At 47.0% G+C, this 17,821-nt stretch overlaps 1 protein-coding gene and 1 pseudogene across 3 annotated transcripts in view; one reads left to right on the top strand and one right to left on the bottom strand.

Annotated features, from left to right (window-relative positions):
- Positions 1–17,821, top strand: part of PDE1C (phosphodiesterase 1C) — a 1,150,117-nt gene that overhangs the window by 228,406 nt on the left and 903,890 nt on the right. The gene's annotated exons all lie outside the window — the stretch shown is intronic.
- LOC148114205 (uncharacterized) lies at positions 86–1,600 on the bottom strand (annotated as a pseudogene).

Consider the following 17,821-nt stretch of genomic DNA (forward strand, 5'->3'; position numbering starts at 1 on the left):
ACGCCAGTTTTCCAATTTATACAGGTTCCATTTTTGGAGCCATGGCAACCCAAGTAGGAGGGGCTGTTCCATGCCCAGGGCCACATTAAAACTCAGAGTCTCTAGGTGATCCCCCATCCTCATCTCGATTGGTTCGGTTACAAAATGAGCTAGGCTCCCCCCAGCCACCGATCTGTCTAGCTGACAGAATGCAATGGGCCTTTTCATCGTTTTTAGTCTTAGCCCCATCTGTTCCACAATGTCCAGGCTGATGAACACATCTGGTACATCCCGAATCTAGAAGGGCTAGCATCTGCCCGTGGGCCCCGGTGGATGGCTCCTTTAGTTCTACTGGGATGGTCATGAGGCTCCCATTCTGACTTACCAGGAGGTCCTCGTTGGAATCGGTTTTAGTTTCGCTGTCGTCTGCGATGGTCAGAGTTCCCAATTCACCCTGTTTCAGGGGAGCAAACTCAATGACTTCTACCCCTTTTAGGGCAGCTTTGCGGGCTTTCATGGGTGCTTTATCAGCTCTCTTCCCTCCAGTAGGGGTCACCTTGGGTGCAGGCTTAGAGAAACACTCAGCTGCTCAGTGTCCCACCTTCCCACATCTGAAACACGTGGACTTCAGCTTGGAGCCTGCCGGTCCCACTGCGGCCTTTGGCGCCCCCTTGTGGAATTAGGACAGTGGTTGATTCCAGGTACACCCACTGCGGAAATGATCTCTGGCCAAGTAAATCTCCATGTCCGCAGCCAGCACGTACCAACTCTGCAGATCCCTAAGGACCCCTCGGGAGCAGCAATCCTTGTAGACATCCTCATTTAGCCCATCTTTATAGCTCTCCAGCTTTATAGCTCTGACCATCCTCTAATGTAGGGTGCCAACTCGCGGAACTCCTAGATGTACTCCACCACCAATCTCTACCCCTGGTGAATGGACTTCATTCTAATTCTTGCCCTTCACTCAGCTAATGGGTCCTCAAAACGCATTCTGAGGGCTGCCATGAATTGGTCATAATTCCTCATCGGGGGGAATCTTCATTATGGAGTCCCATCATCCACTCAGCTGCCACCCCCTCCAGGGCCTTGGTAATGCACCTCACATGTGCAGCATCTGAGGGGAAATCCTCCCCCAGTCCTGCATGTGGTTCCACACTTGGGTTAAAAAGAATCCCAGTCCTTTTGGATCTCCCCCGTATCTTACTGATAGTAAGGGAATTTTGGGCTTGCTTCGTCTCCATAGCAGGGCCTGTCCAGCAGGGGGGCCCTGGGCTGCAGCAGCCGCTTGAGTTCCGGAGGCCTGAGCTGTCTCTTCCCGGGCTTGGGCTCTCTCTTCCATACAATCAGCAGCCTCCGTTTCACCCCTGGGGCATTCATCCTCCCTCCTGGCAGGCAATCCATACCTTTCACGGGCTTTACAACTCTCCTCAGCCTCCCTCAGTAATTGCAGAGCATGGGTGATCAGAAGATTTTCTTTCTGCTATTGTTACCAGGCAGCATCTCTGCCTCAGCTTCTGGCAGTAGTTACTCCTTGGGGGGTCTTCTCCAGTTCTAGTAACCTCCCCATGCCCAGCGACCATTTGGCTTTCTCCAGCTTCTCCTCCAGCTGTAAATTAGCCATCCAGTCCGAAGGCTGTGTGATGAGGGAGTCGCTGAGCCAGCTGCTCCCATCTGTTCCTGGTTGCTGTCTTGATCAGACATTGTTTGCTCAGCCCCCATGGTAGTTTTCTGGGATGGAAAGAAAAACCCCGACTCCATTTTCATATAGAAAGGTACTTTTACTGAGTATGAACTGAATGCAACCAAAGAAAAGCAAGGTCTGAGGTGCGAATATAGGTGCGAAATTACATATAGAAAGCATCCCTAAAACCCTTCCCCCATCCATCCAGTCAGGATTATCCAATCCACATTCCCCCCAGGGATCATGTGGGGTGCAGTGTCCGATGGTACATCCTCCTGGTATGCCACGATGGTTGACCTTGAGTAGTTATCAGCTTCATAGAAAACGCTGAAGAAAACTTTCTCTTCTTTTCTCCACCAGCTCATTTCCCCACTCCCAGACATTCAAACAGCTCCCCTCTCCCCCTGTTACAATGGCAGCCGAGCAAGCAAGCTATGAAAAAGTGGAGGCTGACAGAGGGGAACAAAATCCCCTTCAAAGTGTGGACTGATCATAAGAATTTTATGGGACATAGAAAGCTACGTTGCCAGTTACCCTGTCTGCACGGCAGCAAAAAGGAGGCAGGGAAAAACAGTGGGACCGAGCCTTCAGCACCCTGGAGAGAGATCTCTATGGATTTTATTGTAGAGCTGCCCAAAAGTGGGGGGAACATTGTCATTTGGGTCATAACAGAACTGTTTTCCAAGCAGGCCTTTTTATCCCCTGCCAAAGAATCCCCACTGCCAAGGCACTTGCCAAAATGTTCCTACAGCACATTTATTGTCAGCATGCCCTCCCCAAGGATAATATCTGATCGTGTGTGTGTGTGTGTTTCAATTTACTTCAAAGTTCTGGAAAGCTTTTCTGGGCCTCCTAGGTACTAGCCGGGGCCTAAGCGCCTCCCAACATCCACACACTAATGGATCAATAGAATGTTTGAACAACATTCTAGAACAATATTTGAGATGTTTTATTAATTATCAGCAAGATAATTGGAAAAACCTCCTGCCTTTTGCAGAGGTGGTGTACAATAATTCTGTGCATTCTAGCATGGGATTCATGCCATTCCAAGTTGCAAAAGGTCTGAGGATGGTGGGCGGAGCTTAACCCCTCGGCAGAGCCTAACAACCCCAGGAACTCTTTCCAGAAATGGGAGGTGAACTGAACCCCTCTGTCCAAGATTATTCGCTCCGGAACACCGTGTAATCTATACACATGCTGGACAAATAGTTTAGCCAGAGTTTTAGCCGAAGGGATCTTGGGACATGGTATAAAATGCACTTGTTTGGAAAACAAATCAGTAACCACCCAAATGACTGTATTTCCCCCACTTTCGGGCAATTCAACAATAAAATCCATGAATATCTCCTTCCATGGGGCTCCCGGTCTGGCTACACTCTGAATTAACCCAGGGGTTTCCCAGAGGGCTTCTTTGCTGATGCACATACAGGGCAGCTCACCACGTAGACTTCTATGTCTTTCTTTAGAGCCCGCCACCAGAATTGTCATTTAACTAAGAGTAATGTCTTTACGAATCCAAAATGCCCAGCGATTTTAGCATCATGGGTGTGTTGTAACACCGTTCCCCAAAAGCTGGTGGGGACATACAGCGTTGCTCCCACCCAGGCGAGACCCTCACGAAGTGTACACTCATTACAGTGGGCTAAAAACCACTCATCAGTTTTCAATGCTTCTTTTAACTGCTCGCTCAAGTCACCGGACAAGGTTAGGTCCCCTTTCGCCTGGGCTCTGGTAAATACTGGAGGTGCCAGCTGTTTCGAGGGGACAACCAGGTGAAGCACTTCCACCCGAGCATATTGTATTGAGGTAGTCTTGAGAGAGCATCTGCCATAAAGTTCTTTCCTCCAGAAAGGTAATGCAGAGAGAAATTAAAGCAGTTAAAGTGATGGGCCCAGCGGATTTGCTTGGGTGACAACGTCTGGGGCCTTTTTAGGGCCTCTCAGTTTTTGTGATCAGTCCACACCCTAAAAGGGTGCTTCACCCCTTCCAGGAAATTCCTCCATGTTAGTAGTGCCCAACAAACAGCAAAAGCCTCCTTCTCCCAGATAGCCCATCTCCTCTTGGTTTCAGATAATTTCCGAGAGGTATAGGCACAGGGTTGTCTCAACATTGGCTTGGAGCAGGGGTGAAATGCTCCCGGTTTGGACTGGCTCGGGCGAGTACATAGCGGAGATTGAGGCTAGTTCGCCGAACCCGGAGCAATGGCCCGCAGTCCTGCCATGCTTGCCTCCCTTCCATGTTGCCTTCCTGGCGTCCCGGTGGCCAGCTTGCGAAGGCAGGCAAGCAGAAGTCCATGTGGAAGGCAGGCAAGCATGGCAGGGCTGCGGGGAAGGAGCTAGCAGCTTACTGCCCCCCCCACTCAAGCAGTGGCTTCCCTGCTCAGCCCCGACAAGCTCTGCATCCATAGCAATGGCGTTGTTTTGTTCGCCGTGGTGGTGCTTCGGGAGGGCAGGTGGACATATTCATTATAGTTGTCAGCTGCAGACATCTGCCTGCCCTCCCAAAGTACCACATTGGTGAACAAAACAACTCTATTGTGCTGTGCCTCCTTCTGCAGCCAAACATGCCCAGCTGTGCGTGCCCTTTCCTCAAATGGGCTGTGCATGGGGTGCTTGGAAAGTGAGCGAGCAAGAGAGCTCTCCAACCTCAGGTTTTGTGTGTGTGTGTGTGTGTGTGTGTGTGTGTGTGAGGGAGGGAGTGATTTGAAGCCGAGGCATCCAAATTTCTGGCAGTGGCACGGGCAGCTTTTGAGCAGCCCTGAGTCAGCCAGCTCCACCTGACCTACTCCTTGAGTCTCGCCGTTCTCTTCATCCCCTCCACCCCACTCAAGCAGCGGCAGGCTCTGTGGGACAACAAGATCTCTCATTTTTCCCACAGCACGGCGTACGCTTGCTACCTCTGCTTGTCTGCTTGCAAGTGATGATCTTCTCTGCTTCTCTTGGGATGCTGGTGTGGGCACCATGGATGCATAGCTTGTTGGAGCTGAGCAGAGAAGCTGCTGCTTGACGGGGGTGGGGGTGGGGGCAAGGAGAACAGTGAGAATCAGGGAGTAGGTCAGGTGGAGCTGGCTGCTCAGAAGTTGCCCCCACCACTGCCAGAAGTTTGGATGCCTCGGCTTCAGATCGCTCCCTCCCTCCCTCCCTCTCACACACACACACACAAACAGAGATTGGAAAGCTGTCTTGCTTTTTCTCTCTCCAAGCGCCCATGCACAGGAGAGTGACATGAATGACATCAAACTGGCCATGCCCACCCAGTCACATGACCACCAAGCCATGCCACACCAAGCAACGCCCACAGAACTGGTAGCAAAAAAAATTAGATTTCACCCCTGGCTTGGAGTAACACTGCCCGATGGTGACATTGCTGGCATTGGCCTGGATGACAAACGGGGCCTCCATTTCAGGATGTTTAAGGACCGGTTCAGCGGCAAACAGTCATTTCAGTTTTTCAAAAGCCACCTGACATTCCATAGTCCACTCAAGAGGCCGGGAAGGTTTTGCCTTCGCTTCATACTTTGTTTTCAGGAGGTTAGTAATTGGTAAGGCAATCTTTGCGAACAAGGGGATGAACTGTCGATAGAAGTTAGCAAATCCCAGGAAGCTTTGTAGTTGTTTACGGGTACGTGGAGGCGCCCATTCCAGGACTGCCTGAACTGTCTCTGGGTCCATTTCTATCCCCTCATGTGAGATGCGGTACCCCAAATAGTCAATTTTAGTCTGGTGGAATTCACATTTTGACAACTTAGCATACAGCTCAGCAGCTCTAGTTTTTTTCAGGACAGCTCTCACCAACTTTACGTGGTCATCCATGGTCTTGGTGTAAATAAGGATGTCATTCAGGTAGACCAGGACCCCCTTGTAAAGGTGCTCATGCAGCACTTCATTGATCAGTTGCATGAATACTGTGGGGCCCCTTGTAATCTGAAAGGGTGCACCCTAAATTGGAAACATCCCAGAGGGCAATTGAAGGCTGTTTTCCATTCGTCACCTTCCTTAATCCGAACTCTATAATAAGCCTTCTGTCAGGTTTCGTTGCTATCTTAAATAAACTTCATTTTCAAATGCAAAGTCTCTAATGAATCTTTTTTTTAATTTAAGAATAGAGAACGACATTCCTGAACTCTTTTGCAGCCAAACTGGCCCCTCCTTCCAACACCCTCCCCTTCCGCTCTCCAACCCCAATGTCCCATTGGCCATCATGCAGATCCATCTCTTCGTCCCAGCACGTTCTTTCACAGGAATTTGCCCCCCTCCCTCCGTCACCCAGGTAACACTATCTGCTGTATGCAGAAAACTAGGTAAAAGTTCATCTCAGCAATAAATCAATGCTTCTTCTCTTTCATTCATTCCAATCATGTCAGCGCTGGAAAAGAGCCTAATTTGGAACGCTGACATCCGGCCCCTCTCCCTTCACTTCTGCGATGTAACCTGCCCCATAGGAAAAACCACAACAAGATAAGCATCATTAGCCCCTCCTTGGCTGCAAATCCCCCCCCTCCCAGCTTTCCCGGGTGGTCTGCATGGAATTTTGCTATAAGGCGGTCAGCTTGGATGTTTGAGCTCTTCACCCAGGAAGCCTCTGACAATGGGTAGCCCTTCCATTTAATTAAGTATTGGAGGCGCCCCCTGTGCCATCTTGAATCAAGAATTCGCTGCACTTCGTAATGTGTTTGGCCCCCAACAACCAGGGGCCCAGGGGGTCACGTGGTGTCGGCCTTAAAGTAGACCCCACTACAGGTTTTAGAAGGCTACTGTGAAAAATGGGGTGAATTTTCCCCAAAAGCCGTGGCAACTGGAATTGCATTGTAACGGGGTTGATTATTTTTATTAAAGGAAATGGTCCTATAAATTTCGGGCCGAATTTCTTGCTTGGGAGTCTCAGTCTCAAGTACTTGGTGGAGAGGTAAACTTTCTCTCCCAACTGAAATGGTCTTTGGGGAGTTCGGTGCTTGTCTGCTTGTTCCTTATAAGATTGAGCCGCCTTTGCCAGCGCCCTCTTAACATTCTCCCAAGTTTCTCTCAACATTGCCATCCAGTCGGTCAAACTGACTGAGGAAGGGGGCTCCCTCGGGTACTCTGGCATGGGGACAAAATCCATGCCACTCACTACTTTGAATGGGGTTAGCCCTGTGCTGCTGTGGACAGCATTATTATAGGCGACCTCCGCAAAAGATAGGAGGTCTGCCCAATTGGACTGCTGGTAGTCGACATAACATCTTAAATACTGTTCTATCATAGTGTTCAGTCTTTCCGCCACCCCATTGGTGCTCAGGTGAAATGCTGAGCTGAGCCCTTGGGATGACCCTATGGATCGTAGAAACTCCCTCCAGAACTTTGCTGTGAACTGGACCCCTCGGTCGGAGATTATTCTCCTGGGAATTCCATGCAGGCGGTAGATGTGTTTCAGGAACAGTTTGGATAACTGGCGGGCTGAAGGCAGTCCGCTACAAGGAATGAAGTGTGCCTGTTGGAGAATAAGTCTATTACAGTCCAGATCACTGTATTTCCACTGCTCCTCGGTAGGTCTACTATAAAGTCCATTGCAATCTCCTCCCATGGTCTTGTCGGTTCAGCTACTGGTTGCAACAGCTCAGGCGGGCACCCTGGTCTTGTCTTCATCGTGGCACAAATGGTGCAGCTTTTTACATAACTGTCTACGTCCCTTCTCATGTGGGGCCACCAGAACTGCCTTCGTACTAGGTGCAGAGTCTTTAGGAACCCGAAGTGTCCCGCTGGTTTAACGTCGTGGCTCCTCTTGAGAATCAGGATGCGTAAAGTCTGTGGGACATAGAGCTTTGTCCCCCTCCATGCTAGGTCATCTCTTTTTGTCAAGAGATGTTGATTGTCTCGATACCAGGGGTCTGTCAGCGTTTCATTTTTTAATTTTGCAGTTAAGTCACTTGCAAGTTGGCCCTGCTGGTCACGTTGTTGCCGTCTGGTGATCACTTGAGCCGCAGCTTGGGTGGAGGGGATGATGGCATTCACTACCTGCTCCCACTCACTGTTGTATTGGGGCATCCGGAGAGGGCATCAGCCAGGAAATTTCTCCCTCCTGGGATGTGCTTAAGCTCGAAATTGAAGCGATTGAAGTATTGTGCACACCGTACTTGCCTGGGCGACAGTTTCTGTGTGGTTTTTAGAGCCTCTAGGTTTTTATGATCAGTCCAGACTTCAAATGGTTTCTGGCCTCCCTCTAGTAGGTGCCGCCAGGTCAACAAGGCCCATCTTACTGCGAACACTTCCTTCTCCCACGCCGCCCATCGTCTCTCTGTATCGGTGAGTTTGCGAGAGGTGTAGGCGCAGGGTTGTAGATCACCTTGGTTGTTCTTTTGGAGTAACATGGCTCCTACTGCCACATCACTTGCATCTGCTTGGATGACAAAAGGCTGTTCCGGATCCAGGTGTTTTAAAACAGGTTCTTTCGCAAACATTCCTTTCAGCGTCTCAAATGCCTGTTGGCAGGTCAGGTCCCATTGTAGGGGTTGTCCCGGGCGAGGTTTCGTCGCTGGGCCTCCTATCTTTAGGAGGTCTGTCAAAGGTTTGGCAATCTTCGCGAACGAGGGGATGAATTGTCTGTAGAAGTTCGCAAAGCCTAGGAAACTTTGCAGTTGTCTGCGGGTGCGAGGGGGCTGCCATTATAGAACTGATTGGACCTTGGCTGGGTCCATCTCTATCCCCTCGTTTGATACTCGGTAACCCAGGTAGTCTAGCCGTGATTGGTGGAAATCGCATTTTGATAGTTTGATATATAGGTTTGCCCTTAGCAGTTTTTTCAGTACTTGGTGGACGAGAGGTATATGTTCGTCTATGGTCTCCGTGTAGATGAGAATATCATCCAGGTAGATGAGAACCCCTTTGTAAAGGTGTTCATGTAAGACTTCATTTATTAACTGCATGAACACTGCCGGGGCTCCTTGCAATCCAAAGGGCGTTACTTTGAACTGGAAACTACCCAGGGGGCAGTTGAATGCTGTTTTCATCTCCTGCCTTTATGCGTACTCAGTAATAAGCTTTTCGAAGGTCTAGTTTGGTAAAAACCTTCCCCTTAGCTAGGTGGGTTAACATGTCCTTCGTGAGGGGGAGGGGGTACAGGTTGTGTACTCAAACAGCGTTGATACTTCGAAAGTCGACCACCAGTCTCATGAAGCCGTCCTTTTTCTCTTTAAACATGACCGGCGCCGCTACCCTTGGTTTTACTGGCTCAATAAATCCCCTTTGTAAGTTTTTGTCTATGTAGTCCCGCATTTCCTGCATTTCTCGGGGCGTCATGGCATACATTTTAGGTTTGGGTAGTTTCGCTCCTGGGATAATCTCGATGGCACAATCAGTCTCGCGGTGGGGGGGCAGAATGTCACACTCGGCCTCGCTGAATACCTCTGCAAGGTCTTGGTACTCCCCTGGGATCTGGTTTGCATTACAAGCGGTGGTGGGTGCGGCTGCCAATTGCTTTGCTGTACCTTCTGGGAGGGACCCTTGTGTTGGTGGTGTTTTCTTCTGTAGTGGAGGGCTGCTTTGGGGTTTCAGCGTGGGAGGGAATTCTTCTGGTCGGGGCAGCAGGGGTTGGGGCCCCTTTGCTATTCTCAGCCTGCAGGTCCCCTCTTGCCACCAAATAATTGGGCCCCATTTGTCCAGCCACAAGAGTCCCAATATGACTGGTTCTGTCATCTTGGGGGCTATTATGAAGCGGATCGTCTCCCAGTGATCTGCTAGTTCTAGTCTCACGGGTTCAGTCAAGTGTGTGGCGTATGCTCCTCCCACTAGGGACCCATCAACTTGCTCAAAGCGAATTGGTTGTTTGAGCTGTTTAGCTCGGATTCCCAATTTTAGAACTGTGGGTAGGTTGATTAGGCACCGTGTGCTACCCGAGTCTATTAGGGCTTGGAAAGTCTCTTGGGCCCCTGTTTTGGGGGCTGTTAGGCGTATGAGGAAAAGAAAAGGATGGACGGGTCCACTCACCATCGGGTCATCCTCGCCTTCATCCTCCGTGTCATAGGGTTCGGAGGACTGATCTCCCTCATCTGGGATTCCTCTGGTTTCGGTCAGATGAGCGAAAAACTCCGGGATTTGGGGAGCTTCCCGTGGTACGTGGGTGACACGCTTGGGCCCTCGTTCCGGTCGTGCTTTGGGTGGTGGAGCTGGTCCCGGTCTAGGCGTTCCACATCTTGCTGCTATGTGGCCACTTCCTCCACATCTGTAGCATTTCAGTGGGCTCCGTGGGGCAGTTGGTCTGTAGGAGGGCTGTGATGTTGGGGTTTCTCGTCTGTTGAGTGGCCCCTGGTCTGGTCGGCCTCTCTCCTTTCCCTCTGGTGGTTTTGACGTGTCACTTGCCCGCAGCCCTCTGTCGACTTTTATCGCTACCCGGAACCATTCAGAGAGTTGGTTTGGGATGTCACGATAGGCAGTCACTTGGGAAATTCTTTTATCTAGGCTTGTTCTAAAAAAATACACCAGCAATCGCTCTGGTAGGGGAGGCAGTGTCCCAATGACTCTCCTGAATTCACGGATATGCTCTCTGATAGGCTTCCCCCTCTGCATTAGGTTTCTGAGCTTGTCTTCCACATAGGAGTCCTCTTCCTCCTCCTCATAACGGGCTCTCAATAGTTGCAAGAACCCATCCACCTCTTGTAGCTGGGGGGCCCTGTTTTTGTGGAGTGATGCTGACCACCTCTTTGCTTCTCCCTCCAGCCCTTCCGAGATAGCATTCACTAGGACTCTGGGGAAAGGGTAGAGGTGTCCGAACCGCTCTATGTATATCTCAGCTGAATCGAGGAATTGGGCGAGGTTGTCTGGGTCACCATCGAACTTCCCTCTGAACTGGGGTGGCTCCTCCCTCTCTGCCCTCTCCTCTCTGTGCTGAGCTCTGTAGGGCCGGCCTTGGTGTTGATAGTCCTCTGCCTCTTCTCTCATCCTGGGGTAGGGAGGTGCTGCCTTGTCTGGGCTTCGCTGCTTCCTGGAAGGGGGGGGACACATGGATGCATCGTTGGGCTCCTCCTCCTCCTACTGTGCAGGGGGGAAGGGCTGCGCCTTGGCCTACGGCCTCTTGGATCAACCGCCCAGGTTGGTTCTCTCTTTTCTTTGGGTCTGCAGGGTGGCCCCTCCCCCTGAAAAGTGACATGGTCAAATTCCTCTTTCAACTCATCTATGGGACTTTTGAGTGGTTTCCTTAGCATTTCTTGGTGCTTAGTTTGTTTTCTGGCTTGCTGCCATTCCCATCCCCAATTCGCCCTTCCCAATTCACTTAGGGGTTTTTCTTTATCTTTTACATTTGGAAAGGGAAATTCCACCTCGGCTGCTTTTGGCACAGTCCCTGGGTACTTATCTGGCTCACGTTTCTTTGCTTGAAGTTCTGCCGGGGGGGAAGGCGGAGAAAGTTGAACCTTTGTATTTTCCAAGTTGGCTGGGATCACGACCGCTTCTGCTCCTCCCGTTGCTTGAAGCAGGCTTTCCTCCGAGAGCTTGGCTTCAGCCATAATCAGTCCCACCAGACGTCTGGGAGGGAACGGGATGATTTAAACTCAGCCAGCCTTGGTTTGGAGGAGTTTGGCTGTCTGTCAGGTTTCGTTGCTATCTTAAATAAACTTCATTTTCAAACGCAAAGTCTCTAATGAATCTTTTTTTTATTTAAGAATAGAGAATGACATTTCTGAACTCTTTTGCAGCCAAACTGGCCCCTCCTTCCAAAACCCTCCCCTTCCGCTCTCCAACCTCAATGTCCCATTGGCCATCATGCAGATCCATCTCTTCGTCCCAGCACATTCTTTCACAGGAATTTGCCCCCCTCCCTCTGTCACCCAGGTAACACTATCTGCTGTATGCAGAAAACTAGGTAAAAGTTCATCTCAGCAATAAATCAACGCTTCTTCTCTTTCATTCATTCCAATCATGTCAGCGCTGGAAAAGAGCCTAATTTGGAATGCTGACACTTTCCATAAGTCCAACTTAGAAAAAAATCTTCCCTTTGGCCAGGTGGGCTAGCATGTCTTTCATGAGGGGTAGTGGGTAGACATTTTCCACACAAATGGCATTTAAATTCTTATAGTCAATGCACAGATGAAGAGACCCATCTTTCTTCTCCCGGAATAGCACCGGGGTGGCTACTCACGGCTAGCTGGTTGGATGAAACCGTGGTTTAGGTTTTTATCAATAAAATCTTGCAGTCCCCCCCCCATGCAGTCATGGGGTAGATTTTTGGTTTAGGGAGTTTTACCCCAGGAAGGATTTCCATGCTACAGTCTGTAGGCCAGTGGGGGGGGGGAGCACATCTGACGACTTCTCAGTAAACACCTCCCGGAGGTGCCAGTACTCTTTTGGAATCTTTTCCTCCCCCACAAGGCGTTCTGTTGCAGCTGCCATCAACTCACTCGCCACTTTGGCAATGCAATAGGGGCTCCCCCTCTCTTCCCTTGCTGGCTAGAGCAGATGTGCAACACACCCGTCCTCCAATTTACGCGCAGGTTACCATTTTCGGAGCCAGGGCAGTCGAAGTAGAAGGGATCGTTCCATGCCAGGGGCCAAAATAAAGCTCAGAGTTTCTTGGTGATCCCCCATCCACATCTCAACTGGTTCAGTTACAAAATGGCTGCCCCCCCCAGCTACCGACCCATCTAGCTGACAGAATGTGATGGGCCTTTTCATCGTTCTTAGTCTTAGACTCATCTTTTCCACGATCTCAGGGCTGATGACGCACCTTGTGCACCCCAAATTTAGAAGGGCTAGTATCTTCCCATGGGCCTGGGTAGATGGTACCTTTAGTTCCACCGGGATGGTCATGGGTCCCCCATTCTGATTTACCATGAGGTCCTCATCAGAATCAGTTTGAGTTTCACTGTCATCGGCAGGGGTCAGAGTTCCCAGCTCTCCCTAGTTCGGGGGAGCAAACTCAATGACTTCCATCCCTTTTAGGGTGGTCTCGCAGGGTTTGGCAGGAGGTTTGTCAGCTCTCTTCCCTCCACCAGGAGTTACCTTGGGTCCAGGCTTAGAGAAACAATCAGCCGCTTGGTGCCCCTCCTTTCCACATCTGAAACACACTGTGGACTTTGACTTGGAGCCTGCGGGTCCCCCGGCAACTTTTGGAGCCCCCTTGTGGGGTGAGGAGGGTGGCTTGTTCCAGGTGCGGCCCCCGCGGTAGCAATCTCTGGCCAAATTGATCTCCACATTGGCAGCCAGCACATACCAACTTTGCAAATCCCGAGGGGCCTCAGAAGCAACAATCCATGTAGACATCCTCATTGAGGCCATCCTTATAGCTTTCCAGCAGGGCAACTTCCAACCACCGTCTCATGTAGTGCACCAGCTTGCGAAACTCCTGGGTGTACTCAGCCACTGATCTCCGCCCCTGACTTATGGACTTCATTCTGATTCTCGCCTTTTGCTCAGCTAATGGGTCCTCAAAGCGCAGTCTGAGAGCTTCCATAAACTGGTCATAATTTCTCATCAAAGGGGAATCTTCATTATGGAGTCCCATCATCTACTCAGCTGCCACCCCCTCCAGGGCCCTGGTAATGCATCTCACGTGTGCGGCATCTGAGGTGAAATCCTCCCCCCATTCTTGCATGTAGTTCCACACTTGGGTTAAGAAGAACCTCAGTCCTTTTGGATCTCCCCCATATTTTACTGGTAGCAAGGGGGTTGGGGGCTTTTTCCACCCCCATGGCAATGCCTGCCTGGCAGGAGGACCCTGGATCGCAGCTGCCACTTGAGTTCCAGAGGCCTGAACTGCCTCTTCCTGGGCTTTGGATCTCTCTTCTAAGGAATCAGAAGCCTCAATTTCACCCCCGGGACGATTAGCCTCCCCCCCGGCAGGCAATCCATGGGCAGGCTTTCCATACCTTCCTTGCTTCCTTCAAAATCCAGGAAAGAAAGACCCAAACTCCATATTTTATAGAGATTAGTACTTTTACTGAATTTGAAATGATCGCAACCCAGGTAAAGCTGGAAGTGAGCAAAATGCGCGAAATAGCATCTAGATAGCATCCCCCCCCCCTGTGTTCATCATCCATCATCCAATCCAAAGGTCTCCCAAAGGTCAGGTGGAATCACGTCTGGCAACGTCATCCATCAGGAATTTGTGATGGTTGGTCTAACCCCTCCTTTGGAGAATAGGTTTCGTTTCTTTGAAAGACACCTCCTGCGCTCTTCCCCCCCTTGCCCCCCTGACTGGTTCCCCCCCGTTTCTTATGGCAGCTGAAGCAGTGAAAGCGGAGGCTGACATTTGGCCCCTCTGCAGAAGGGACGTTAGTCCTAGATAGAAGGAAAGAAGAGAAAGAGGAAACAAAATATATACAAGAATTAAGGTTTATCTGGGTATTTTGTATAGAATTGCTGTACTTTCTTTGGAGCCCGGACATCCCGTTTATTTACCCATTCAGCTTGAGACAAAGGGAAATGTTTCCAGGCCACCAGATATTGCACTTTACCATGGTGTTTCCTAGAGTCTAAGATTTCTTTAACTTCAAAATGTTGCTCCCCCTCTATGAGTATGGGAACTGGAGGGGAGCTTTGGTTAGCTCTTAGCGGAGACGAGTGTTCAGGTTTTAGCAAGCTAATATGGAATATAGGGTATATACATCTCAGTGTTTTTGGCAACTCTAATTCCACTGTTACTGGATTAACCAATCTAATTACACGAAATGGACCCACATACTTGGGACCAAGCTTTTTTGATTTTTGGGAAGTTTGTAAGTACTTAGTGGAGAGGTAGACTTTATCACCCACTTTATAGATGTGTGTTGGGGACCTTTTTTTATCGGCTTGTGCCTTATGGGCCTGGTGTGCCTCATCTAATGCTTTTCGAGTTACTGCCCAAGTGCTCTTTAATTGTTCAATCCAGTCCATCAAAGAAGGGTTTTGGGGATCATCTTGCGGTAGTTCGGGGATTGGTACGAAATCTTGGCCCGATGCAACCTTAGATGGAGTGAAGCCGGTACTACTGTGTATGGAATTATTATATGCCACTTCTGCAAATGGTAATAAGTCTACCCAATTGTCTTGTTGGTAATTTACGTAACATCTCAGGTATTGTTCTAAAACCCCATTGGTTCTTTCACAAGCCCCATTTGTTTGGGGGTGGTGACTGGAACTTAACCCTTGGGCGGAGCCTATCAATTTCAAAAACTCCTTCCAGAAGTTGGAAGTAAACTGTACACCCCTGTCCGAGATTATTCTTTTTGGAGCTCCATGTAGTCGGTAAATCTGACGAATAAACAGTTTTGCAAGGGTTTTTGCTGAAGGGATCTTTGAGCAAGGGATGAAATGTACTTGTTTGGAAAACAAATCCGTCACCACCCAAATGACAGTACACCCTCCACTCTCTGGCAGGTCTACAATAAAATCCATGGATATTTCCTTCCACGGGGTATTCGGTCTAGCCACACTTTGAAGTAATCCAGGTGGCTTCCCTGGAGGTCTTTTAGCCGAGGCGCACACTGGACAACTAGCGACATATGCCTCTATGTCCTTTTTAAGTGCAGGCCACCAAAATTGTCTCTTAACCAAATGTAGAGGTTTTTTTTAAAATAGTTTTTATTGAATATAAATATTAAAAAAGACATACGTAACATATACACAACAAACATTTATACAACATATACACAAAAAGAGTGTAATTTCTTCTTAAGCATTTTTTCAGAGTTACGTTCTACAATTCTACTTATAATATATTCCTTCACCTCTCTTTAATCTAATAATATTTTTTATTACATATATATGTATCAATCGGTAATATATCCCCTATATTTTTTGAATATTTCTGATTTTTAACCAATTATACCAATTATTCCATATTTTATAATAGTCTGATTCTTCTCTTTCTTGTAATTCTTTGGTTAACCTATCCATTTCAGCGCATTCTAAAATTTTCCCTATTACTTCTGTTTCACTTGGTATTTTTTCTTGTTTCCAATTTCTTGCGTAGGTTATTCTTGCAGCAGTTAATATGTGAATTGTAAGATATTTGATATCCTTAGGGTATGATTTGTTAAAGATTCCTAATAAAAATGTTTCTGGTTCTTTTTCAATCTGTGTTTTTGTTATTTGTTCCAACCATTTTTTGATGTTAGACCAAAATTTCTTTGCTGCCGGGCACGTCCACCATAAATGATAGAAAGTCTCTTGTGCCTTTTTGCACTTCCAACAAATTGGGCTATTTTTAGGTTGTATTTTTGCCAATCTGGTTGGAGACATATGCCACCGATAAAACATTTTCAGTTGGTTTTCCTTGTACGCCGTTGCTTTCGTTAACTTTAGGTTTACCTGCCAGAACTTTTCCCATTTTTCCAAAGGTATTGTGTGTTTGATGTTTTGAGCCCACTTGATCATCGTTTCTTTGAGTGTCTTTTCTTCCAATTTATAGCATAGAAGAAATTTATAAATTCTACTAATTAATTTATTTTCTGAATCTAATATAATTTTATCTATTTCTTGTTTTTGATTATAAATTTCATATGTTTTTATATGTTCTCTGTATTTGGATTGTATTTGAGTGTAAGTCCACCAGTCTATTCCTCTGTGTAAATCTGTCTCCAATTGTTGTTTTGTCTTTAATTTGCCTTGATAGTCAATTATATCTTTATATCTAATTATTTTTGTCTTATCTGTTGAATTTGGGTGCCTAATTGATTCAGCCGGTGCTAGCCAATTTGGTATCTTCATATAATGTTGTTTTTTAATTTTAAGCCAAATTTGTAATAATGAGTTCCTTATTGTGTGTGTTTTAAAATATGAATGTGTTTTGTATTTCTCATCCCACATAAAGGAGTGCCAGCCAGTTTGAAGTTCGTGTCCCTCAATTGTTAAAATTCTAGAGTCCTTTAATTCTATCCAATCTTTGACCCATGATAGTACTGCTGCTTGGTAGTATATCTCCCAGTCAGGGAGTGCAGCTCCTCCTCTATCTTTTGTATCCTGAAGCAGTTTAAATTTTATTCGTGGCCTTTTCCCTTGCCATATAAATTTAGATGTTATTTTATTCAGCTTTTCAAAAAACGGTTTATCTATTTTAATTGGAGTGACCTGAAACAAATATAAAAATTTAGGTAATATGGTCATTTTGATGGCCGAAATACTTCCTAGGAATGAAATGTGTAAATTTTTCCATTTTTCTAAGTCTTTCTTTGTTTGTTCTAGTAATTTATCATAATTGTTTTCTTTAATTGCTGATGTTCTTGTAGATAAGCAGATTCCTAGATATTTTATTTTTGTTGTTGTTTGAATTTGTATATTATCTATCAAATCTTTTGTTTGGATTTCCGTAAGGTTTTTAACAATTAGCTTCGATTTACTTTTATTGATTTTTAGTCCGGCCACTTCTCCAAATTCTTCTATTTTTTGGAACAAATTAGGTATAGATTCCATAGGATTTTCTGTCAAAAACACTAAGTCATCAGCAAAGGTTTGAACTTTGTATTCTTCTCTATTGATCCTTAAACCTTCAATTCCTTGGTCTTCTCTAATTTTTTTCAATAAGATTTCCAATGATAGAATATACAGTAAGGGGGAAAGTGGACAGCCTTGTCTGACTCCTTTTGTTATATTAAATTTGTCTGTTATGTCATCATTCATAATTATCCTTGCTGATTGCTTGGTATAGATTTCTGCTATAATTTTCCCAAATTTTTCCCCAATTTGCATATTTTGTAATTGTTCAATCATAAATTTCCAATTTTGGTTATCGAAGGCCTTTTGGGTGTCAAGAAAATCCAACGCTGCCTGCTTCTCCGGGTGTGATTCATAATATTCTAGAGCATTAAGTATTATTCTCATGTTGTTCTTTATTTGGCGTCCCGGCAGAAATCCATTTTGGTCTGGGTGTATATATGTATTTAATACTAATTTAATCCTTTCGGCCAAGATTGCTGCAAATATTTTGTAGTCGGCATTCAATAATGAAATAGGTCTATAGTTTTGTATTAACTGGGGATCTGTGTCTTCTTTTGGAATGATTGTTATTATGGCTTCTGTCCATGAATTTGGTATTTGGCTTTTTCCATAGCTTCATTATATAATCGCAACATATTCTCTCCCAATACTTCTTGCATTGTTTTATATATTTCTACCGGTAGCCCGTCGGGTCCCGGTGTTTTATTGTTTTTTTGCTTTTTCAGTACTTCATCTAATTCTAATTTGGTTATTGGCCTATTGAGAGTAATTCTTTGTTCTTCTA

This window comes from Pantherophis guttatus, chromosome 4, assembly GCF_059756535.1.
Source record: "Pantherophis guttatus breed Tessera chromosome 4, ASM5975653v1, whole genome shotgun sequence".
Taxonomy (NCBI): Eukaryota; Metazoa; Chordata; class Lepidosauria; order Squamata; family Colubridae; genus Pantherophis; species Pantherophis guttatus.